Source organism: Stegodyphus dumicola, chromosome X2, assembly GCF_044657685.1.
Source record: "Stegodyphus dumicola isolate Sdum_Otavi_A_Nest chromosome X2, ASM4465768v1".
Lineage (NCBI taxonomy): Eukaryota > Metazoa > Arthropoda > Arachnida > Araneae > Eresidae > Stegodyphus > Stegodyphus dumicola.
In genome coordinates this window covers 163,331,944-163,357,993 of record NC_140781.1, presented here as the reverse complement: position 1 = coordinate 163,357,993, position 26,050 = coordinate 163,331,944, and positions in this window count along the sequence as shown.

Sequence of the window (26,050 nt, the reverse complement as noted above, 5' to 3'; positions counted from 1 at the left end):
CATAGAATATCCCAATAACTGTAATAGCCCGAAAGGAGTACTAGTAGCCTCAACACTCGTCGACCTATCGAGAATGGTTATCCCGGTGAGAGTTGCCAATGTAACTGAGAAGGCGAGAGTTATTAAGAAAGGCGACGTGGTTGCAGCATGTACTCCAGTAACCAGCGTTGAAAGAAAGAGCAATATCCAAGAATCCGTGTCCTCATCAGAGAGCATTACATCGGAGTTATTGCAGAATGCGCAATTGAACGATGAAGAGAAGAATGCTGCCGATCGCGTCATCAAAGATCTTCAAGTTGTTTTCTCCTGCTCGTCTTCTGACGTGGGTCGAACTAGTTTGACACAACATAGAATAGATACCGGCGATCATCCCCCCGATCAAGCAACATCCAAGACGTCTACCGTTTGCTAAACAGGAAGAGGTGCGAACACTGTTAAAAGATATGGAAGAAGGCGATGTCATTGAGCCTTCAGCGAGTCCATGGGCATCTCCCATCGTTCTCGTCAGAAAGAAAGACGGCTCAACAAGATTTTGCGTTGACTATCGCCGGTTGAATGAGGTTACGAAGAAAGACAGTTACCCTCTTCCTAGAATTGACGACATTCTAGACACTCTTTCTGGAAGCAAGTGGTTCTCAACACTTGATTTAAAGAGTGGGTATTGGCAGGTAGAAATACAGCCTGAAGACCGAGAAAAGACGGCATTTACTACGGGACAAGGGCTTTGGCAATTCAAGGTGATGCCGTTTGGACTGTGTAATGCGCCGGCAACATTCGAACGTCTTATGGAGACTGTTTTGAAAGGTCTTTCCTACGAAGCCTGCCTGATATACCTGGACGACATCATCATCGTCGGAAAGAGTTTTGAAGAACATTTAGAAAATCTTAGGAAGGTGCTTCAGAAACTGAAAGAAGCCAATCTGAAACTGAGTCCCGCTAAATGCAAATTGTTCCGAAAGGAAGTGACTTACCTGGGACATATCATCTCTGCAGAAGGTGTGCGCACGGATCCTGAAAAGGTATCAGCGGTTAAATCCTGGAAACGTCCTGAAAATGTCCATCAGCTGAGAAGCTTCCTAGGGCTTTGCACCTACTATAGGAGATTCGTGAAGGACTTTTCTTCCATCGCAAGACCCCTTCACAAGCTGACAGAGAGCAAGCAAAGATTCTTGTGGACAAAAGAATGCGAGGATGCATTTAACAACTTAAAGGAGGCTTTAACATCTGCTCCAATCCTGACGTATCCTCAGCTCGACCGACCATTTATTCTTGACACCGACGCGAGCAATGAAAGTGTCGGTGCTGTTTTGTCCCAAGAAATAGACGGCCAAGAACGTGTAGTGGCCTACTGGAGCAAGTGCCTGTCTAAACCGGAGAGGAATTATTGTGTCACCAGGAAAGAGTTGCTCGCCATAGTCAAAGCCGTAGAACAGTTCCATCACTATCTATATGGCAGAAAATTCCTGCTCCGCACCGATCATGCATCATTGACCTGGCTTTTAAATTTCAAGAATCCTGAGGGTCAAATAGCCAGGTGGATACAGAGACTCCAAGAATATGACATCACTATCCGTCATCGTAAGGGATCATCACACGGAAACGCCGACGCCCTGTCTAGAAGATCTTGCCAAGAAAGCTGCCGATATTGTTCCAGGGTGGAAGCGAAATACGAGCTGCTGACTCCGGTCGCAAGACAAATTACAACATCAACATCGGCTGATCGAGAACCGTGGAGTGATGATGAAGTCAGGAAAGACCAGCTGGAAGACCGCGACATTAAACCGAAAATTGATTTAATGGAGTCATCAACCAGAAAACCTACCTGGCAGGACATTTCTATCTGTAGTCCTACAACCAAACAGTATTGGGCACTCTGGGATTCACTTCACATTCGAAACGGCGTCTTATACCGGAAATTTGAATCGGATGATGGGAAGACGTTCCGATGGCAGCTGATACTTCCAAGATCCCGCATTCCTGATGTCCTTAAAGAACTACATAACAGCCCTACGGGAGGTCACTTTGGAATAATGAAGACCTTACAGAGAGTTCGTGAGCGCTTTTACTGGAATAATGCAAAGGATGACGTGCAAAAGTGGTGCCGATCCTGCGATGCCTGTGCAGGTCGGAAAGGACCGAAGAGACGCAGCCGAGGCAAGCTGCAACGTTACAACGTAGGGGCGCCTTTTGAACGTATCGCCTTTGACATCTTAGGACCTCTGCCACGAACTGCTGATGGCAACAAATACATACTCGTTGTCATTGATTACTTCACCAAGTGGCCTGAAGCGTACCCTGTTCCTGATCAAGAGGCTGTCACAGTAGCTGAGGTAATGATACAGCACTGGATTTCCAGGTTCGGAGTGCCTCTTCAGTTACATTCCGATCAGGGAAGGAATTTTACCTCGGCAGTAATTAAAGAACTATGCAAACTACTCGGCATTGACAAAACTCAAACGACGCCATTGCATCCCCAGTCGGACGGCATGGTAGAGAGGTTCAATCGAACCATCCTTAATAACCTCTCATTAGTGGTTTCCAGAAACCAACAGGACTGGGACAAGAAATTACCACTCTTTTTACTGGCTTACCGCAGTGCTGTCCACGAGACTACCGGCTATTCTCCATCACAAATGCTCTTCGGTCGTGATCTTCGTCTGCCTTGTGATCTATTGTTTGGCCGCCCTCCGGATGCTCCTTCATCGTCTGAGGAATATATTCAAGATCTCCAGGCCCGGTTTGAAGTGATGCACAACTTTGCACGAGAGCGAGTCAACTTGGCGACGGAGAAGATGAAGACCCGATACGACACAAGAGCTACTGAACATCAATTCCACGAAGGAGACAAGGTGTGGTTGTGGAATCCGACTCGACGGAAAGGACTTTGTCCGAAATTACAGTCACCTTGGGATGGCCCGTACACAGTCCTAAACAGGCTGAATGACGTCGTGGTTCGGATTCGTAAGTCTTCGAACTCTAAACCTAAAGTCGTTCATTACGACAGGTTAGCACATTACTATGGCCATAGTACATAATGTAAATAATTGTAAATAGTATAAGACCATGGTCCTTTTTGTTTATAAATGTGTATTTGATTTGATTTGTATTTAGTATTTGATTTGCATTTAGTATTTGATTTGTATTTAGTATTTGATTTGTATTTAGTATTTGTTTTGTATTTAGTATTTGATAGCATTTGATTTGTTCAAGTTAGTTATTGCATTTATTGTTTTTATTGTTTGATATTGTAATGTAATGTTTATGCCACAGTTGCATTTATGCCACAGTTGTAAATTTAACTTCCTGTCCAGGGATTGTACTGCCCGGGACGTGCAGTCCTTGGGAAGGGGGCAGTGTTACGAATTTGGTATTTAAAAAGCTAATATTAGTTCAATTATAAATTAATTGGTTTTATTTCTCGCGCAGTGCAGCGCGTGACGAATATTAAAAGAAAGCTAAGCCGGAAAATTGAAAATACAAGAGCGCGTGCATTAAATAAATAAATATCTCTTTTTGATTTCGAGAAAGTACTGGAAAATTCTAGCGCGTGATTTTAAAATCTTATAAAAGGAGGAAAACATCTCAGTTAGTAGTTGTTGCTTAGTTTGTTGTTGTTTAAAAAAACTACTGTTGTTGATTGTAGCGAATTCGTGGATTAGCGTTCTTTAGCTGTTTTGAATTACGTTCTATTGGACATTTGAGTAGTTAAAAGAAAACTACTGTGAGATATTGTAATACTGCGTGATAATTTGAGAAAATTTAAGCATTTTTGTTGTGATAATAATAAATTTTTGTTCATTTTTTTTCATCGGACTTGTGCATTCATTTCATAACGAACCCGTACGCACGCAACAATATTATATTTATGGTAAGGAAAAGATTGGCATATTTTAAGAAATAAATAAGGTTTTTGTAAGTACTGAAGAATTACAAGTTTAAAATTCTGCTAACTGATACTAAAAGGAGAGAGAGAGATGAAAATAATTAATACCACTTGTTTTCAGTTATCTGGTTTATTAGTTAGGAGATATGTCTTTATTGCGCTATTGATTAATCATTTTTGGCTCAACCTCGTCGTATTAGTTATGTGACAAATCTGTCTGATTGCGGGCATTAACTTTAGGACACCTATATAGCAAATTCAATTCTCTAACCATGAAAAAAGAATTTCCATGAATTAAGGCGTGTCATTATGCCGCAGGCTATTAACATGTGTCGAGTGAAGAATATTCTGAAGGTAATATATGACACCACAATTGAAACGTAGGCAAGCTCCCCTTGAAAGAAGGAAGTTAAGAAAGGAGAAGCAATACAACAATTATTAGAGTACAAAGTCCGAGATGCGGACGTCCAATATCCGGAATGATCTAAACTCCGGACCTTATAACCACCACCAAAATGTTTTTAGGAATATTTTTATGCTTTACACTTTCGCATTTGATTTTTTCCCCATAATAAAACACGTGGTGGGTCCCGATTCTTCATTTCACTTTGGGACTAAATAAAATATCTCGTTATTGAAGAAACAATCATTTTAGCATAAATCTGCGTGATCAATAATTTTGCCTCCGCAGCTGTGTATCTGCTTGGCATACATCTCAAAGCGAAAAATTCTATATATAAACATCATCAAGGCGAACTGATAATCCCTGCCGCCAACCTGGCGAATCATTATTTATTATATTTTGCTTTCATCACCACATGTAAGAAATGTAAGAATTGGAGGCTCTCTTCAGCCCACCTGGACACAAGTGTCCCCATAGCTCAAACGAAGGGGCCCTGTATCTCCACAAACGAGGGCAGCCAGTAACCTAGCCACCCAAACAACAAACAAAAATACTAAATCAAAACTAAATAAGCACATCTAACACAATATTACAGACTAACAAACAAACAAAAAAAAATCCATAAACACAAATTCACAACATAGAACACCACAGATATCCAAAACCCATATAAACACAAAATTCAATTTTAACAGAAGATTCCTACCAGCGCCCTATTTTCATTCATAAACTTCATTAGAGCAATAGAATATGATTTAAAAATTTTAAAATTAATGACACTTACATTAAAATCAGTAATGTTAAAAATCTGTCTAATAGGGACTGTTAAACTACAATCAACCACGAAATGCCTAGCATCACCATCAACCTGACAACTATTACATAATTTATTTTCCTGCAGTTTAAATCGGTTGAAATAGAACGGAAACCTACCATGTCCAGTTAAACCCTGATTAACATCAATGTTGTTCATACATTTCATTTTATTTGTGATTTTAATTAGTCCCATAATCCTTTGTTTTTTTTCACCACATGTATATCAACACATGACAACTTGAGTAATTACCCATGCTTAAACAATTTTTTATGTTAGTAATATAACAACAAAGAGTACGGTAACCTTTTATGTTGGCATTACGCTTGGCGATGATTACAGATTTAAGTTAAATGGACTAAATGTTGACGAGAAAACATTTAACGGAACTTTAACGAATCATTCGGAAAATATGTAAAAAATAGATTTTGCTAATGATACTCATCGGCCAAAACTACATTTAGCGCTATTTGAATTAGGTATTAACTGATTAAGAATATTTAGAGATCGTATGGCTACACCGAGCGGCACAGAATTTAGGGAAGACAAGATTTTTGGAATTTAGAGAAGCACCGAGTAACAAAATTAAGTGATGACAAAATTTTTAGAATTTAGGAAATGCACTGGGATCCATAATTTAGGGGCGCTAAAAATTTTGAACTTAGAGAGGCGCTCGGTAGCAGAATTTGGGAGCCGCAGAGACTGCATTGGGCGGTGAAATATCTAGCGCCGGCCCTCAGTAAGCTTAAGTATATGTGGGAGTTTATTCATTCCCGACTCGGATAAGCATGTGCAAGAAATAGACCTAATTATAATAAATAATGCAATTCAGACTTAATTGTCTCAGTGCGAAATAGGAATAAGACAAAATTTAATTAACAACTTGTCTTTCGTCGCCAATCTCATGCTTCATAACCAATATTGTCTAGTGGACGCTGTTAATTTAGGCTAAAATTATACTTTATTGATTCCAAGGAATTTCATTTAATATAGCAGATTGCGTTTTTCCTTAACTTTCTGATTCGAACCCGTTTATTACTTTTTGCAGGCTTTTATTATTAGATTATTATTAGAGCAATTTTATGAAGATTAAAGTTTGAATTTTCGATTATGTCGAAAAGAGTTTCCAATTATGGAGCTGCAACAGGGTCTACAAAGCGAAAGCATGTTTCGATGTCCATTTCACAAAAAGCGGAATTTCTGAAAAAAATAAAGATAGGTATATCCGTATCAAAATTCTGCCAGGATTATGACATTGGAAAGTAAACTGTATTTGGCATAACAGAAAAAGGAACTTTATGAATTTTTTGTGGATTCTCACACCCGAATTGCAATGATTAATAGAAAATTTATTAGCTATGCTAAAAGTGAGGATCATGATAAAGTGATGATTGAATGGGTTAGACAGTGTCACAGCAAGGGCATGCCATTAACGGGTCTAATGCTAATGGCTCAAGAAAAAATATTTTATGAAGAAATGAACTTAAAAGCTCAGTGCACATATTCGAAAGATTGGTTAACCAAATTTTAAAATCACCGTGGTATAAGGCAATTAAAAATTTCAGGTGAAAAACTTCAGCTGATACTGAAGCCTTTGAACTATTTGCAGATTAAGTCAATGAACTCATTGATAGTGAAAAGTTATGTCCAGGACAAATTTACCGCGCTGATGAAAACAGGCCTTTTCCGACGAAATATCTTGGCAAGCTCTACAGAGAAGGCTCCAACTCGTGTCAAAGATTCCAGAACGAGACTAAGAATTTTAGCATGCGGAATGCTGCAGGAAAGCACAAGTGTAAACGTTTTGTAATCGGAAAAAATACACGACCTAAAACATTTAAAGGAGTAAAAATTTTCCTCGTTATATATCGTGCAAATAAAAGAGCATGGATGACCTAAGCGTTAATGAATGATTGGTTTGAAAATCATTTCATACCCGAGACTAAGCAAAATTTGAATTCGGTCGGTTTACCTGATGAGATAAAAAGTGTCCTGATTATAGATAACTCTTCGGCTCATATTTCACTTACTTTAAGTGAAAGATAATGTAGCGGTATTATTCTTTCCTACAAAATGTACGTCCATTATTCAGCCTATGGATATCGGGATAGTGCGGGCGCTAAAATGCAAATTTAAAGCAGAATTTTTAAAATCCATGTTAAATTTATTGAATAATGGCAAGACTATTCAAGAATTTTTTAAATACAGTGCTAGCATAAATGATTCATTCGCTTTGAAAAGACTATATTTTCAAAAGTATTTCACGTATATGCATGAAAAATATATGAAAAGAACCACAAACTCGCACTTTGTGGTTCTTTTCATATATTTTATCACATATTTTATCATATATATTTTACCAATATATATATATATATATATATATATTATCATATATTTATTTCATATATATATCAAGTGTATATACGTTCTAAAATATTCAGTATGTGCTGCTTTGGAGACAAGACACACGTCCAGACGATAATCGAGCTCATTCCATACATTTTGTAGTTATTTTTGTTGTTCAGATGTTTGTCCTATCTATTGAGCAGATGTTCTGAATACTGCAAAAATCTATGTGGAAGATTTTGCCTCAATGGTTGCATTTCAAACCGTACCATGTAGATCCTGCAACAATTAAAGACGGAGGATTACGCCCGTCGACTAGTTTTTTGCGTAAACATGCAGGAAGCGTTGGAGGACGAAGATTTCGCCACGAAGTTGATACTCAGAGTTGAAGCAACGGTCCACTTATCCGGGAAACTTGGTGAAATAGTGAAAAAAACTTGGTGAGTTTGTGGTTCGTTCCATATATTTTTTATGTTTATACGCGTAATCGTTTTGAAAATATAGCCTCTTTCAAATGAATGAATCATTTATACTAACCCTGTATTTCAGCATAAAATCTGCTGTGTGGAGCATAGCAAGATTGTGGGAGGATGTGTCTCCAGATACGTTGAAAATGCTTTCCATAATTTACGGTCAGATACCATATTTCATGATGAGGATGATGAATATGATAGCTGCGAATAGGAAAATTTTCGGATATCGCAAACCAAAGGTGAAATTTTCAAATTAATGGATTTGGTAAAGAAATATGGAGAAGCAATAATAATAAATGAAGATGATATAACACAAGTTTTTAATTACGATGACAATACTCCAATCATCAATCAATTAACGGACGGTGAAGTCTGTAGTATGGTTCTAGATCCCGAAAGTAATGCTACTGATAGTGATGAAAGTGACAGAGAGGTTATTGAAAACGAAAAAACTTCGATTGACAACTTAGTCGTAATTCTCGTCACAGCAACTACAGGACTTGAACAGTGGAACTTTGTAACAGAATAAGAAATTGTGTGTGTCTATAGAATTAAAGAGAAGGTATTAGCACAAAAATACGAAGCAACTTAAACAATTTACACAAACAAATGAATATTAAGCTTTTTTTTTTTTTTTTTTTTTTTTTTGTAAATTTTGACGCTCTTTCGATCATAAATGCTTCATTATTTCATAACTCACGATTTCATATTTTTAATTTTATAATATTTACATGCCATTTTACTAGATTTAAACTGATGATCTAATATCGGAAAAAGCCTAAATCCGGAATCGTCGAAGTCCCGACGAGTTCGGATCTCGAACTTTGTACTGTATTATTATTATAAAAACAGTTGCGCAACAAAATATTGCTTACTTATTCTTAAGAGCGTTCGGTACTGTTACGAATAGATAAAAAATTCACAGTGATAATGAAAATCATGAGGTCTGGTTTCATGGCTGGGTTTTGTGGTTTTACTCATGTGTAAGGGGAATACAAGCCAGCTTTCCTTAGAAAGTCATTCCCGAAGGCAACCCTCTCCTTAGGCAGTTAGCCCTTGCCTTTTTTGCCATATTCATATAACTTAGCCCATGGAAGTATAATAATTTTTACATCTGAATATAGCAAATCTGGAAATATTTCAGCTATCTACCACACATTACGCATTCATAAATCTTCTCAATAAAATTTCCATAAATTAACATTTTTCTGTGGTGCCGGGTTCGTCCCTCAAAAAATGGATACGCGATACTTTTGTTGCTAATTTAGATATTGGTTATGACAACAGTTTGATTAATTGTGAATCAATATTAAGAAAAAGCCTCGTGAATTGACATACACAATTTTTAACGTACGTTTCAACAATATATTCCTGACATTAATTTACAATTACATGAAACTGACTACTTGAAATATAAACAATAGATGCCTAATATTTCTTTGAAATTAATACAAATTTCCCCTGTCTCTGCTCCACGTATCTTTCTTTCACACTATATCAATGACAAGAAACTCTCCTGTTACTCAGTTTTAATTTAGCACTCTCGTGTTCACTTCATTTATACAGCGAAATATGTGCATTGTCACAGTCAACATCCATGTATATCCATCGGCAGGAGGTAATCATTTTCCATTACTTTGCTCATTATAAGATGCAATAATTATTTGGTCTTATAACTGACTTGAGTTTTCAGTTAGAGGGACAGTAGATATGATTTATATGGACAGTTTATATGATTTCGATCCGCACCATATGCATTTTCATACATGAAAACTTTATGTTATTCCAAAATTGTTCACACGTTTTCTATAAATAGAAAATTATTATTTTATTAAATTTAGGTGGAAAAGTAACTTAATAAGAAGGCTGAAAACTCATCGTTTCATCTCATCGAAATCGTATTGTGTAACATGATGAGTATGTAGATATTTTGATGTTTTTCCCTTTTCAAATTGCAATCAAATCCTTAAGCCTTACTCTTGAGAAACGTAAGAAAGTTCTTGAGAAAGTGTTTAATTAAAATATTTTTTCCTTATGCTGTAAGCATGCTGTGGTGGTATTACGCTGACATTACTAGAATGCAACATTTTAGTTTGACTAGCCAGTTTAAATTAATGTATGCCCCACCAGCGGCTGAGCGATAAAGTCGCTGAACACTGGTAGTTCGGTCCGAGGTTCGAATCCCGCGAACGGGCTGGCTGCATGGGTGTTTTCATGGTTTTCCCCATGTGTAACGTGTATACGAGCTAGTTTCCCTTAGAAAGTCCTCCACGAAGGCATCCCTCCCTTTAGAAAGATAGCCCTAGTGTGCTTTCCCATAATTAAATACACACACACACAAATAAATATATGTAGTTTTTCAAACAAACACTCATTGTTTCGGATTGTAGAATTGTTTACATTTTACCACTATTTTGCAATAGATCATTATTTTTTTTAACTGCAAGTCCGCCAGTTGCAGATTTAAATAAAGTACATTTTACTTTACCAATTGAGATTGGGTTTTTATTTCAGAGGTAATTAATTTAATTGGTGTGGGAGAAAATTTAATAGTGCAGTAAAGGAAAGCCTATTAATTTAAATTTAGTTTACAGAAAGCCTAAAACTCTACCACATAATCAAATAACCATCCGCTAGTTTTAATTGCATGTAAATTATGCAGATGCCATAAGAAAACAATTGTAAAGGTAACGTAGTGAAAGGATCAAAAAGTCATGCAAAATATATTAAATGAAATTAAGTATTACGATCGAGAAACTACTTCTCCGAAAGAAAAGATTTCAGCGAGCAGTTGGGAGCCATTTTTGAGTTGTCTTCAGAAGGAATAAATCGTTTTTACATCCGGTCTGAAGGAAAATGCCGGCAGCATGCCAAATTATTCTTGCTTTGTTGTTTTTCTGGCAATGCGTCTCTGTTGAAATGATGGAATGGAAGTGAAAAACTTTTAACACTACCGCGGTTCCGAGATGCAAATAGGAAATATCACAAGTCTAGACTTTTTAGTCGCAAAAGAGTGATATTCTAATTTAATGCTAATAAATCTTATGATAGAAGAATAAAATTCGCAAAAAGTGCATAGATATATATTTCTTGCTTTAAGATTGCATGTTAAGAAAACTCGTATTGGAAAAGTGACAGACAGGCGGAAAATTTTACAAAAATGTTTTGAAGACCTAATTTATGTTTTGCACAAAATTTAAAATTTTAAAAAGATAACTATATTACCTGAATGAAATAGTTTATTCTAAACGATATCACTATTCAGGACCACACAGAAGTGTGTGGCAGCGTGTCATAATAAGAAGTGAAAAAGCAAGAAAATCTTGAAAAGTTCATTAATTTCCTAAGTTGTTATAAAGAATCAAAAGCAATGCAGTTTACAATGATAAACGAATTTTTTTCGTGCTGAGCTATTCCTACAAAATTCTTACAAAAATGCATCTCGGTTTCGTTATTAAATTAAGAACTGCTGAGTATGATGATGCATTTATTTAGAAATCATGTTAAATAATTCCAATAAAATAGACAACTACATAGAAAAGTCTAAATTGTTTTAAAAAAAGGCCTCTGAAACCTTAAAATAACTTTCATAATGCAAGGCATTTTTTTAGATCCAGGTATGTCTTCTAAAAGTTCAATCCATCAGTACCTGAAAAATGAAACAGCTGACCACTTGTAGATGAACCTGGGGTCGAAACGCTGTCAACGGCGTGGTTTGTGTGGATGTTTTATTGATTGCCGTATATTAAAATGTAAATGCTATTTTTATTTCTCTAGAAAATTCTTCTTCAATGCGTTCTTTTCCCTTAGGCAGATACTTTTGTGAACGTGTCATACACATCTTTTTGCCGTATCATATGAATCAAAACAAATAGCCAGTAGTTAAAAGATCATCATGTTTATGTTAATGTACATGTGAATCTTTGCGTAAAATATTTTACATTGATTCCATTGCTGAAAATAAAACGAGTATTGTGATTTTAGATAAGGTAACTTGTTAAGTTCCTTTAAATAATGTAAACGACGTATTTGTCAAAAAAAGCAATGAACATGGTACTAGGAGTACCAGAACAAACATCACGATAAATTCAAATTCGCTATATTTGTAATTTTTCTCTTGCAGGAAAATTTATTATTTTAATTTAATTATATAATTATCGACATCACAAAAAATAAATTAATTAACATGCAAGCTTTATTTTAATCTAAATATTTGTTTTCATGTACAAGTTCTTCTATAATCTTTTTTCCTTCTAGCTCTGCAGACATGTGCATTAGACAGATTTATAGAAAGAATGAAAATATTAAATTTCGAGACAGAGAGTTTTGGCAAAGTTTAGCAGGCATGCTGCTTTCTTGTGTTTCTCCCTAAACACCATCTGCCGTTATTACTACCTATTTTTCTTAGGCAAATATATGTGCTTAAAGGTCGTGCTAACGTTTTAGAAGCCGCTTTTTCTAGGAATTTGACTTACTGTCTGCTTGTACATATTTTTCTTCTGGCATTGCCAAACCAGAAAGGAAAAGCGATTGTATACTTACATTTTTAATTGCAATCTACAAGATGTAGCGACAATAAAATTTTAGTTTCATTTTATTCATCTTGTATTAAATTAGCGTTTAGACACTCAGTTAAAAGTTAAGATCGGAAATCGACTGCAACCTAGGAAATTGAATAAGTGTGTAAATTTAAAAGTAAATTAGGTTAAACCTTTTAAACATGTCACATAAATTTTGTTTCACAAGACAATTGTAGAAAACGCATAGGATCAACACAGCAATTTAAATGTTTTAAAAACTAATCATGAAAAGCTAATTTCTTTGGACAAGGCTATCAGGATGTTTTCGATCTAGCAGTGCTACTTTAGTTCTACAATCCCTAAGAGACGTGAAGCGAGTTATCGCTATGTCTAAGATAAAACGACACATTCTTAGGAAAGTTATAAAAGAAACGTTTTTCTTAAATAGGGCTTTGATCATAAAGGCACGAGTTGTGCTACAAATTACCATAGCTTGTGAAAATTTAAATTAAATTAAGAACAGTCATTTCAAATTAAACGTTGATCAGAATTCAAAGACTTGCTATATTTGCTATGTAAGTGAGTTAGCTAGAAGCTGGCTTACTGATTTACCGATGTCTCATATTAAAAAGTATTGGTGGTGAGAGAACGCAAAGCAGAATAATTACATTTAACTAGAGCTGTTAGAATCTAAACACGTAGCGCGTAAAGCCAGAAAACCCTTCCTCTTTAGAACCAAAAACTTAAATTTACACTCAACTAATTTGCATTCTGGTGAGGAATATAGAAAGGTTAAGTTATAGTAAAGAACAAAAGCATAATAACTCGTAAATTAACGTAAGATATTCTACAAGGTAAAATAAAATATTCCAGCATAATTTACCTACTGTGAATTATTCATTTAATAGCTACATTTTAGTTGAATTTATAATCCTTTTCGGTTCCAGAACTAAACGTTACTAGCTAAGGAAACATTAACTTGTTTACAATCAGTGAATCTTGCCAATATCAGAACGTAAAATTGAGAAATGAAAGGTATGAGAATGTCTTAGATGTAATATTTTAAATGTGTCGCTTTTTTATTTTTTTTACATGTTTGTAAATGAAAAAGAGCATAAAAAGGAAAACGTAAAAAAAATGCCTCTTGTTTAATAATTTGAAAGAATGACCGTTCTATGAAAATCGGCTTTTGCAATCACTTTACCACAATAATACCACATTTAAATTATAACTTCTTAACTCATTTTTAAGCGTCTGTAAATCTTTCTAGTGTTTGATGATAACTCTTAGATTCGTACAGCTTCATTTCAAGAGCCATATGTGATGGTAGCTAGGCGTGCTGTTCCTACCTAAGAGAAACATTCTAAAAATTATCGGATATCTAACAGTATTGATTGATGCTATAAACATATCACCGAAACTGGGATTCTTTCATAAGAGGGTAACCAATACTGTCAAATAATAGTAATAATAATAACAAAGCCCCTTTGGACTTAAAAAATCTGAAAGGTTTCAGATTGTAAATTACGTCCAAAAGGGCGCTTTTTTAACATTTTATCTGTTACCTTTATTTATTAAATATCACGTTTTTCGCACTCAAACCATAAAATTCAGTTCAAGAGCAACATCGCAAAATAGTTTTAAACTGAGCATATCTTTAGAATTTCCGATACTCAGTCTCACGCGCTAGAGATAAAAAGTTTTTTGTGTACAACGTTGAAAAATCCTCGAGTTTGGTAATAAAAAATTCGTTAAAGATTTGCAAAATATGAAATAGATAATGAAACAAATTCCAAATTTCAAATTTGGTCTTCCACATGCCCATATTCGCAGTGGATTACGTCATTCAAAATTCGATAGCTCTATGTACTGTTGCTTTATCACAATGCGAGAATTACACATACATTTATGCAGATTTTTCATTATTTAATTTCTTCAAATATAATGCAGGACTCTAACATTTTGTGGCAATAGTTTGAAAAGTGAAACGGACATTTATAGCGAACCATCGCAAAATCGCAAAACAAAAACAATAGTCCTTCAGGCACAAAGCCCCTATGGACTAATAATAATAATAATAATAAAATTCACTTTTATACAATTTGCGCGCTTGTGAAAAATGTTATAAATGACTAAAAGCAAATATTTGAATAGCATTTGACGAGAATTTAATACAGCATTTAGAATAAAAATCTAAATCCAAGTACATGCAGTACAAAAATTATGCTTGTGTTAAATAAATCATATATGATTTTGAAGCCAATTGGAGTGGCAAAGTACTTCCTATCACGATCGTTTCTTCACGGCGACCAGTCATACCTACACACCATGTTCCAAATTTGGCAACGTAAGTTGTGCTCTATGCTTCCTTGCAAAAGATAGTTTTTATATTATTGCAGCACAAGCTAGAGAAATTTAGAATTTAATCATACTTAAATTACAGGGAATAACTAGATCTATGGTAACAGTGTGTTTACTCGACATGTTAAAGTTATTGAATTATTAAATTAAATTTTATATTGGCATGTTTCTCTTCAAATTAGTTTCAAAAGGGTCTTAGTAACATAGGAGATGTATCCATGTACTTTTACTTGGTCCCTCACGTTTCATCTAAATAAGATGTTTTGCAAAAGTCTAAACACTGTCATTTTCTATTGAATGACACAATTTTAAAATGGGTATATTTTATTAGTGACAAAAGTTTAATAATAAGGATTATATATGTTCCTATATTTAAAGCTATCAAACATTTACTACTTTTGACACTTGTTCTAACAAACATTTATTACTTTTGATTTAATGCTGCATAATAAGCAGACTGCTAAAACATTCTACCAAAAGTAAATTAATATATCACAAAATATTTACTTTCTTACTAATATATAGAAGAGGCAGTTAATAAACTGAAACATTTAACTTAGATCACAATTTAGAAACAAAGCGTTAAATATAAGACTATATTGTATAAAGTATTTATTTATTTTACTTAACTAGCTATTTTATGTTAAGCAGTTTTACTGTCCCTTTTCCCTTCCTGCTTTCCTGCCAGAGTGTAAATTTTAGTTCGCGCTTATTTAAATGAGGTAGAAATAGATAGTATTTAAGGGAGGTTTTAGATTGTTTAGATAGAGCGTGTTCCGCCTGCTGAAGATCACATTACTTGTTGAATTTCTACTATGGGATCCAGTCTTCGGAGTTACCGTATTTATGCGAATCTAATGCGCCATCGAATCTAATGCGCATCCCCATTTTAAAACTTTAAATAATAAAAAAATTGTTTGTCGGCGAATGTAATGCGCATCAATGATATGAGGAATTTATTGAATCTTATTTTATACAACAATGGATTTGTATATAAACTATCAATTAATGGTATGATAATTTTATTTAAATTTAGATACCATATTTTATACAACAATGGATTTATACATAAAGCAGCAGAACATAGAATTAACCTATTAGTGGGCTATTGTCATGTGAAACAATCATTGATAATTAGCACTACCGTATATACGGTACCTATCGTAAAATATGAACATGAAATAAATCGTAACATTTCTATCTAGCTAACAGTTTCTACAATCAGTGATTAATAGTAAACGTCTTTATTCACTAATGTTTTCATCACTGGAATCCTCGCAGCTCTCTTCGTCAGAAGCAGATTCATTTCTTCTTTCCTCATCATCGTCATCCTCATCCTCGGCGTTTCAGAGCACGTCATCGTCACTGCCATTCAATGCATTTGAAATGCAGCATTTCTTGAAAGATTTCACAATCATTGGTGCTTCGATGCTTTTCCAGGCAGCAGAAACCCAGTGTGCAACAATGTGCGGTGCAGCACGCTTAATTTTTCCTGTCGGGGTCAATACACGGTTTGGCTCACAAAACCATTTTTCGTACTCCGCCTGAACGTACCCCTTAAAAAGTTTATTTATACTAACGTTCAGGGGTTGTAACACAGACGTCATCCCTCCAGTAATGATAACAAGATCACTGCCTAGGTTGTGCATCTTCTTTTTTACGTCGTCGGTGAGATGACCACGAAATGCGTTCAGACAAAGCATTGATGGTGGATTAGAGAGCCCACCGGGACGGCGTTTCCATACATTTCGGAGCCAATCAAGCATTAATGATTCCGTCATCCACCCCTTCTCTTGGTTTCGAATCAGGACATCATCTGGGAACAGCTTTTCATTCTTAGGGGTTTTAGGGCATGTTTTCCGTTTGAGGATTAAGAAAGGGGGAAGTTTGCACCCGTCTGCTGTTATTGCCAGCATCACTGTTACGCGTTGTTTTTCGAATCCCGAAGTTTTGATGATACCTTCCTTAGTACCCTTCTCCGTAATGGTGTAGTTACGAGGCATATCAAACCAAATTGCCGTCTCGTCAGCGTTGCCAATTTGCCCCATTGAAAAATTCTTTTCCTTCCGAAGTGTGATGACATACCGCTGAAATGTTAGTAGTTTTCCCTCAAAATCTGCAGGAAGCTTTTGGCATATTGTTGTACGGCGTCTTAGAGATAAACCCATCCGCTTCATAAACCGATCCACCCATTCACGGCTAGCCTTAAACTCTTGTTTCGGTATTCCAAGAACTTCAGCCTCCTCTTTTGCTTTATTTCTTATGGTGTCACTAGTCACAGGTTGTCCATTCTTCCTCCTTTCACGTACAAATTCCAAAACGTTTTCTTCAATTTTAGGGTGTCTTCCTTTGCGAGGGCCAGTGAATTTCTACTAGCTTTAGTTGCAAACAGTGCCAATTTCTGTTGCCGCCACAAGCGAACATTGCTCTCAGCTACGTTGAACTCTCTCCCTGCCTTTCTATTGCCATTTTTTTCAGCATAAAGAATTACTTTATGTTTGAAAGTAGCGTCACATGACATTCTTCTCTGTTTGCCCTCCATTTCGTGACTACGTACTCTGCAGTTTGTATCCTCCATGCAATAATGTGTCAACGATAAATGTAACGGTAAATGTAGTCGAGAAATTTGGTTGACGTCATCGGCGAACTTTGCACTCGAATCTAATGCGCCATCGAATCTAATGCGCACCCCAATTTTGAATACTACATTTGGCCAAAAACGATGCGCATTAGATTCGCGTAAATACGGTAGTTTATTCTCACCAACAATACTTGTCACGCCGCCGTAAGTTGAACAAAATTGCGCATTAATCACTTTTGCTTAGCGTTTTTTCTAAATTAAAATGCATCATAGCGAAGACCGTAGTTTGGACAAAATAAGCATTTTGGAAATACATAAAATGCATCAACCACGAGTGGTCGCCGTCAAAATGAAGGGCAAAAGAGAAAACAGGAGGAAAGTAATAAGAAAAATTTTTAACTAAGCAAAACTACCAAAGATAAGATAGTACAGTTAACCCGAAGGCAAAAAAAATCCTCTAAAATTCAATTAAATATTGTAGTTGTTAAACATTTGGTATCGCCAGTAGTGCAGGTACTTCTAAATAATATCCTTACAGACGCATTGCTACTTACTGGCGTCTAGTGTAGTTTTCAGTCTGAAAATTATTTTCGCATATAGTTAGAAAGGTATAGGTTGTTTGCCGTGGTGGAAGCAAAAATTATTTCCACTTAAGGCAAGAAATGCACTTGCACAGTTAAATTAACGTTGCACGTTCAGGTTAAAGATGAACCACAAAAGTTCGTATTCGTTGTCGGTAAAATTTTCAAGTGTCTGTAATCTTGGGTAAGGATTTTTAAACAGGGACAGGTGTAAAATTAAATTTTCAGAAATCCACTCTGCAGTTTTATATAAAAAAAACTGGAAGAGGAAAGCACCGTCACCAGTGGTTGAACTAAATCGTTTAGCGGCGGAAGAAAATGAAAAGTAGGAGAGTTGTGTAAGTCAGTTTTCCACTTCATTCGATGAAAAGCCTGTAAACATTCAAGTTGTGAGCCACAGTATTGATACCTGGAACTCGGGTCCTGTAAGAACAAAACCATATCATTACGATAATGTGAGAGAAGAAATTATAGAAGCTCATTTTCAAGAAATGCTAAGAAATAAATTTATAATCTTAATAAGTAGTCCTTACGCTAGCCTGGGGGTTCTGTACCGGAAGAAAACCAATACACCAATACTTGGAAATCATATATATATATATATACTTAATGGGCACGCTATAGTTCTAAACCGCAAAGAATAGAAAAGATTTATTAAATACAATTGATCCGTAGTTTGAAACGTACTCAGTATTCAAGCCTCAAATTTGCATTCATGTCCCCTAAAAATATCTTTCTTGCTAATCGAAGTAAAATAAGAATTAGCTTTGCCTTCAGTACTTAAAACCGTCCAATTCAAGTCCAGATTATGAGTAATTTAAAGGAAAACGGTGTCTGATGCTTTAACATGCTAGTTTAAATAACAAAACTATTTTTCTCAAGCTAGAAATTAATCTTATATTACATATGTGCATATGTTTACCATCATTTAAACACCTAAAGAATATTATTTAACTGGTTAATGAACGCGGTTATTGATCAATGGGTTAACATCGTTTTATGATGCATTAATTCAGCTAGATAGATCATCTGTTGAAGTCATATGTGAGGATGATATGCCATAAATCAAAACATGCATCATTTAGTATCAGAATAGATTTAGTTCTCAAAGAATATTGTAGTTTAATGTTAATACTAACGCAAATGTTTCAAATCCTCAAGATATCTGTAACTCATGCAATTATATAGAAGCTAATAACAAGTACGCATGAAACATAAAACAGCTGCTTTCTCTAATGAAAGAAAAGCCTAGGAATAGGGTGAATTTGTAAGAATATGCAAAGATAAATTTTGAAACGCAGTCTGAAAATGCAATTATCGTGACGCCAGAGAGTAGAAAAGGAATAAACGTTACGGGGTTCCGCTTCTTGTCGCTTTAGAGATAATTGGTATGAAGAATGATGCACGAGTGGAGATCAGTGACAAGACGATATTCATAGTAAAAGTTTTTTCAGGCTTGTTATGAGAGAAATAAATTCGTACTCACTTGAGAAAGATAATTATCCTAACATAGATACAGTTTCACATGGAGGAAGTGAAAATGGCCTCAAACCTTCAGGACTGTCTTTTTCATGCCTCAGCTCTACCGTTGTCATTGTAAATTAATGTCTAAATGTGCTTATACCGGACACTATGTTACACTAGCGTGGCTGACAGAAACGATTTGTTTGTAGTTCAGTCATACAAAGAGATGCATCGAAAAATGTATACTTATAATATTAAGTAATTAGTAACTTAACTGATCTGATTGCGATTGCTAATTTTCTCTTTAATAATACGAAACACAATTACGAATTACTTAGCAGCATAATGTAACAAAGTGTACCTTCCAGTATACATCTTTTGATGTAATTAAATGAGAAGATAATGAAAACGAATATCTCTGTAGATAAGTTACGAAAGCTGAGGTCAGTTAGGACAGACACACATAATTTCCTATTGAAATTAAACTTTGTAGCTTTTGATAAAAGATATATATTGCAATAAAAAGCATTAAGAGAGTAGCCTTCAAGTTTTTAAATATTTGAAGACTAAATACAAACTAAGTGCACTTGCTTTTAACGTAGTAAATCATTTAGACTTTCGTTGCGCTTTTGTTAAATTAAGCAACAAAATTACAATGTTATATGAAATAATTCTTCAGAGAACAGATTTACCGTAATTTAATAATACTAAAAAGATAAATAAAGCCAGCTACAAAATTGATAGATTCAGCGAAATTATGCACAAGCTAATTAATATTGAAGTCGAAGAATTCAGTAGTAAAATAAAAGGTAAATAAAAATAAGTGCTCTCTTCTAAACGTATTAATACAGGGAATGAGCGTAATGTAGTTTTACACTATAAATGAGGCATTTTTTACATTAAAGAACGGACCCTAACAGCTTTCCATATTAAACAAGATAGAAATTTTACGGAACCTAAGTATTCAAAAATTTAATTCTAGCTCCGTCGTGACAGACAAGTAACTTATCATCCCATCGTATACATCTAAAGTTACACTTAGTTAAGGAAATATGTAGACAATCATTTTTATTAATTCTTCGGTTTTACGAAAGTTTTTAACTGTTGTAATAACAAAAGACATGTGATACTTGTGTGAGTAACAGAACATGAGAGTTAAAGATCAAACTTATTGTGATATTCGAAAGACAAAGTTCACGTACTACTTTTGGCTTGAGCCTCTGACTCACGCAAGCGCACACGGCTAATAAAGGCTCAAGACTGACGGCTAAAACCGATATAGTCACCAACCGAGAACAGTATTACGATCAGCAGTCGCTGCCAAATTCCCTCTCCTAATGTCAAGAGCTCTGTTTCGCGTATATATGTATTAACAAATTTGCATCCCGGTAGGAGCCGATGAAAGAAAAGTGACAGTAAAGGTAAAAATAGTAAGATGATGTGTTAGTAAACATAAAAACCCTGCAAGACTTGAAACTAGTGTCCGAATGGGAAGGGCGAAAACATAATGATAATGATTTGGGAATCGAAAATAAATTTTCAAAAGCATTTCTAGATAATCATATATTGGACCACAGTATGATAATATAATTAACAATTGGGATTTGTATTTTCTAACTGCAAATAGATTAAAAATTGGAGATAATGTTTTCTTTCCATTATCTTCATTTTTTATTTTATTTTCTCTTATAAAACAGGAAATATATTTTTCTGTGATGTAGACTAACGGAATATCGCAATTTAAAAACTTAATGTAGATATTCACATATACTATATACCAGGGGTGGCGAACCTTTGTGGGTCAACGTGCCATTTGTTTCTAAAGAAATGTTTAATGAGGCCATAGACGTGCCTCCAAATAATTTTGACTTAGTAATTATCGGGAAAATTAAAAAACTAAATACTAACAACTCAAAACTCTTTCTTTATTAACAAAAAATACAGTTATATGTGTAATTCAAATTAAAGTAACATTAGTGTGACTTCTGTTGTTGCAGATTAGATGACAAAAAACTTATATTAGGGATGTAAGATGTTACTTTAGCGGAATGCATGCTGAACTGGAATCATCTGCCAAACGGTTTCTAAGCGAGTTTTTAGTGTTATTCATATCTAAAAATAATGACTCGCAAGCATAAGTAGATGAAAATGTGGTTAAAATAGCATGAGTCAGCTTCTTTAAATAGTTAAATGTGTGTAGAATCGAATTCCATGTTGCCAAAATTTCGTTACTGGCATTTTTACTTATATTGTTTTTTAATCTTTCTATTTCAATCAGTTCCAATAAAATTTATCTAATAATATAATCCAAAATTTTCAATAAAATTTTGTATCCATATTAAACTAAACTGAAAATCAAAGAGCTGCATTTCAAATTTTTCAATTTCCAACCAATCGAGCTGTGACAAGTTCAGTTCAAATGAAATCACATTAGGGATTTGAACGTTTCGGAAATTTGAACGTTTCGGATAATTATTTGAATTGAGGAAATCTCGAAGAAAATTCCTTGATTGAAGAATCAATTATGGAAATAAATTCTTCAATAACTTTTTCTTCGTCTGTTTTTCTTATGTACATCTAAATCTTTGATATATTTTTTTCAAGTTTGGGAAATATTTGTAGTTTTTGTAATAATATCGTTCCTGGAAACATGCAGTTTAGGGTCGAAAGCGCGAACGAAACCCATCATGATGATAATTGTTTTATTTGTGGACTGAATCTTTATCTTCAGTTCATTGAAATGTTGGCATAAGACAGTAAAAATCCTCAATTTTGAAAGCCACATAACATTCAACAACTGTGGATATTGATAAATTTTTCACTTATTTTGAAATAGCTGTGATTTCTTTCAGGCAGTCACCAAATCTTTGACGTATGTTCCTGCGGTTCAATCAGCGAACATTATTATACATCAGTAAGCCATTATACACCGAGATGACTTCATCCAACACAGCATCAAACTTTCACTTATGTAAAGCCTGCGACGATATGAGGTTGGCTAGTTTTGTGACTAACGCCATTACATTATCAAGAGATGTATATTAAACCACATAAGTCTGCACATAAGAGTTGCTAGTGAATGATGCAGTGGAATTCGAGAATAGAATGCCCTACGTCTGTTTGAAATAAAGTAATAAAACCTTTTTTTTTTTTGCCCACCAAGATTCATGAAGCACCATCAAGTGTCACTGAAACAATTTTTTTCAAACCAATTTCTTTCTCAGCAAGCGAATTCTTAACAGCCTTACAAATATATGAGCCCTTTGTAGTTGTTAGTAACGATATTATCGCAATTAATTCTTCTTTAATGACGTTTTCTACGCAATATCGAGCAAAAACCTGTAAACGTGCAGATTTAGTGACATAAGTACTTTCGTCAAGACATAGCGACATGAACGTTAACGCCATTTTTTTTTTTTTTTTTTTTTTTTTTTTTTTTTTTGATATGTTACATTTCCGACCAGTTTTAAGATTCTTTCTTTTATTGTGTTTCTAGGTAAAGGAGTATCTTGGATGCGCTGAACTACTTTATCTTTATTATCAAAAATTGAGGACGCGCATGCTAACCAGGCTTCCTTCGAAAAAATGGAATGAATGAAAATGGTTTACTATGCCGAGCATTTACATCAGCAGCCGAGTAACTTGCCGCATTCGTATGACAATTTTTCCCAACATATTTAATCATAGACGTCGACTGTTTATTTTTGTCTGTAATTGCACTTGCAATTAATTCCTTTTGCTATGGTTCGCTTTTTTGACAAACGGATTTGTAATTTGTTTCAAAATGCCGTTTTACAGACTACACAACACTGTTCGAGAACATAAAATACACACCGCTTTGTCGCCTTTACTAATCACTCCATATTTCTTGCTCCACAAAGTTTGAAATTCTCTATTACACTTACTGTCTCGCACTTTTTTTTTTTTTTTGGCTGAACTAGCCGTGTTAGATAACAGTTAAAAATCGTAAAAAACTTTAAAACTTACGAGACAAGACGTAATATAACTAAACAAACAATGTGTCATTAACAACTGTAGTCCACGACGTAACTAAGGCATGAAAGTAACAAATGAGCGCGCTTTCCGTCCGCCTCACCGCGCACCGCACCCGATCACTCCGTAATGCAGGCTCACTCGCATTTGATCGTAATCTTTGTTATTTTTAATTAAAATGCAAACCATTCTGACCGGTAGCGTGCACAAAATATTGTGTCATGTTCCATCAATGGCATGCGTGCTATTGATTCACTACCCCTGCTATATACTGAAGTTCTGCATGCAAAAGCTTTTCTAAGAAGTGGGTAAAAACTCCGAAATGTTTCAAAAAGTGTTTGAAATTTTTTCTCAAATTATTACGACTGTTCGCTGATAGAAATGTTCTTCTTATATATATATATATATATATATCTGTGTGCAGGATGCAGTTGTATTGATGACAACGGTAGCGACATTTAGTAATTTAATGACGAAAACACGCGAACATAACTAACACGAAGATAACATATAAAAAGAAATAAGAAGAAAATTATAAACAAAAGGTTTGTCCAGGCCATGATAAAAACGGGTCAACATCATATTAAGCGGAATCACATCATAAGGAGAGTTCAGAGTCATAGCATCATAAAAAAGGAATAATATCAAAAGAAGAAATCACAGTCCTTCGGTTTCGAACTTCATCATTGCTTCTGTCTAGAGATCTTCTCCGAGGTAGTCACGTAATCCTACTCGTGAGCTCGTTGCCATTCTTAGGTGTAAAGAGAAGTGAGCATTATTCCTGTCGGCATTTTTCTGGTCACCATATATATATATATATATATATATATATATAAGAATGACGGAAAACAACAGCAGTCTTTCATAATTTGGCTTTATCTAATAATGTTTAAAAGTGCATTTGATAATTATTTTTAATATTTGATTAATAATTGCTTAATAAATTTTGTTGTATAGTGCTTGAATTGTGTATGTAAATATTTATTTTTTGACGAAAGCCTAAAAACGATGCATGTATGTTATTTGAGAGCACGTGTTATTCGAGTAAAGGCGATGTTTATTTGAATAATACTTACTCGTGATTAAATGCCTATTTCGTTATTAAGGACATTGGATTTAATCCACGGATTATCAAATTAAACAATATGTTATAATTTTACAGTCGTAGTGTGAACGGAACGTATGGTTCAAAGCCAAAGGATACCTTTCCATCAAATAGTGGTTTATTTCACCCTAAAATGTAAAAAAAAAACCTACGACCTCATTTAACAGACTCAAGTCTTGTTGCTTTTCTCCTGTCTGCTACGCACATATTGATGCTTAGAATTATATTCGTCTTTCCGTTCAAAATCGTTAAATCCTCCTCTGTGACCGATAAGCTGATTCAGGATGACTATGCGTCAAAACAATGTAAATCCTTCATTGTTTTGCCAAACCTATAATTTTGCGACTAATGTTATCCGAAGATGCCTTATTACCGTTAGGCCATAATAACCTCATTAGATCTCTTGAAATCTTTCAAGATATTTTCCTCTCGCTGACTAGAATTGGCCAACACAGCATCTTTTCGTTTATCACATCTTTTTTTATGGTACCGTATTATTTTAGGGTTTTTCATTATTTCATTTTTACCGTACGCTCTGTGGTTATTGTATTATCTTCTCTGAGCTTCGTATAATACATCAATAGTTGTTGTTGATGAAATATGCCCTGCTAATGGAAAAGGAAGCTATAGTTTTTCATCGGAAAATGACAATATTAGATAACGCATTAATCTAGTAATTCTAAAAATAGTTAGAAGCTGATACTAGAGCATAAATCTATTTTTATTTCCAGATGCAACAACTGAGATGATGATTCATCTACTAAAAAGAGTTTTATGTTAACTTGTAAACGAAGAAATGTAAATGTATAGAGAAAAGTAACTTCCTTAAATAGAGGATAAGAAAAAAAGAGTGAAATAAGGCTCGTGTCAAAACGACAGTTTTATTATAAACAGTTGTTCTTTTATTTAACTTTTGTTACATAACCTTTATTTCTAGAAGGAAGCTGTCATCAAAACGACGTTTCTCCTGCTAACGAGTGGTGTGGGTGCTTATATTTATTCATGCTATTTGTGTCTAATGTATGTTACTTTAATGATCTAGAGCCACATTTTGTGATCCCTGGATCATTAAAATAAGTCATAGAGCAAATCATTACATAAAACGGGATGGAAACTGTTACGTAATCGCTGCATTGTGAGAAGTTGTAAGAGTGCTTATTTCTTTTGAGTTTATAGCTTTTTCATACTTTTTTAAAGCCAGAAAAACTTAAAACAATATGAAATGGATTAAGATAAATATTGATTTAAAGATAAATCATGAGCTCATTACAAGCAGCGAAGCTGGAAATAGTTGATAGTTTGCGAACGTATTTTGAAGTTAGAATGGTTATGCATTTTGCTGGGCGGCAGTGTAAACTGAAGAGGGCCTTAGCAGTATCTACTCCATTATGTAACCGGAAAGTTAATGTAAAATGTTTTGCTAAATAGTCAGTTTCAGCTTTTAGATATTTTTATCGGACGAGTGCCTTAGAGTGTTATCTGTTTGCAAGTTAGTCTTTTTCTACATATAGAATTATGGATGG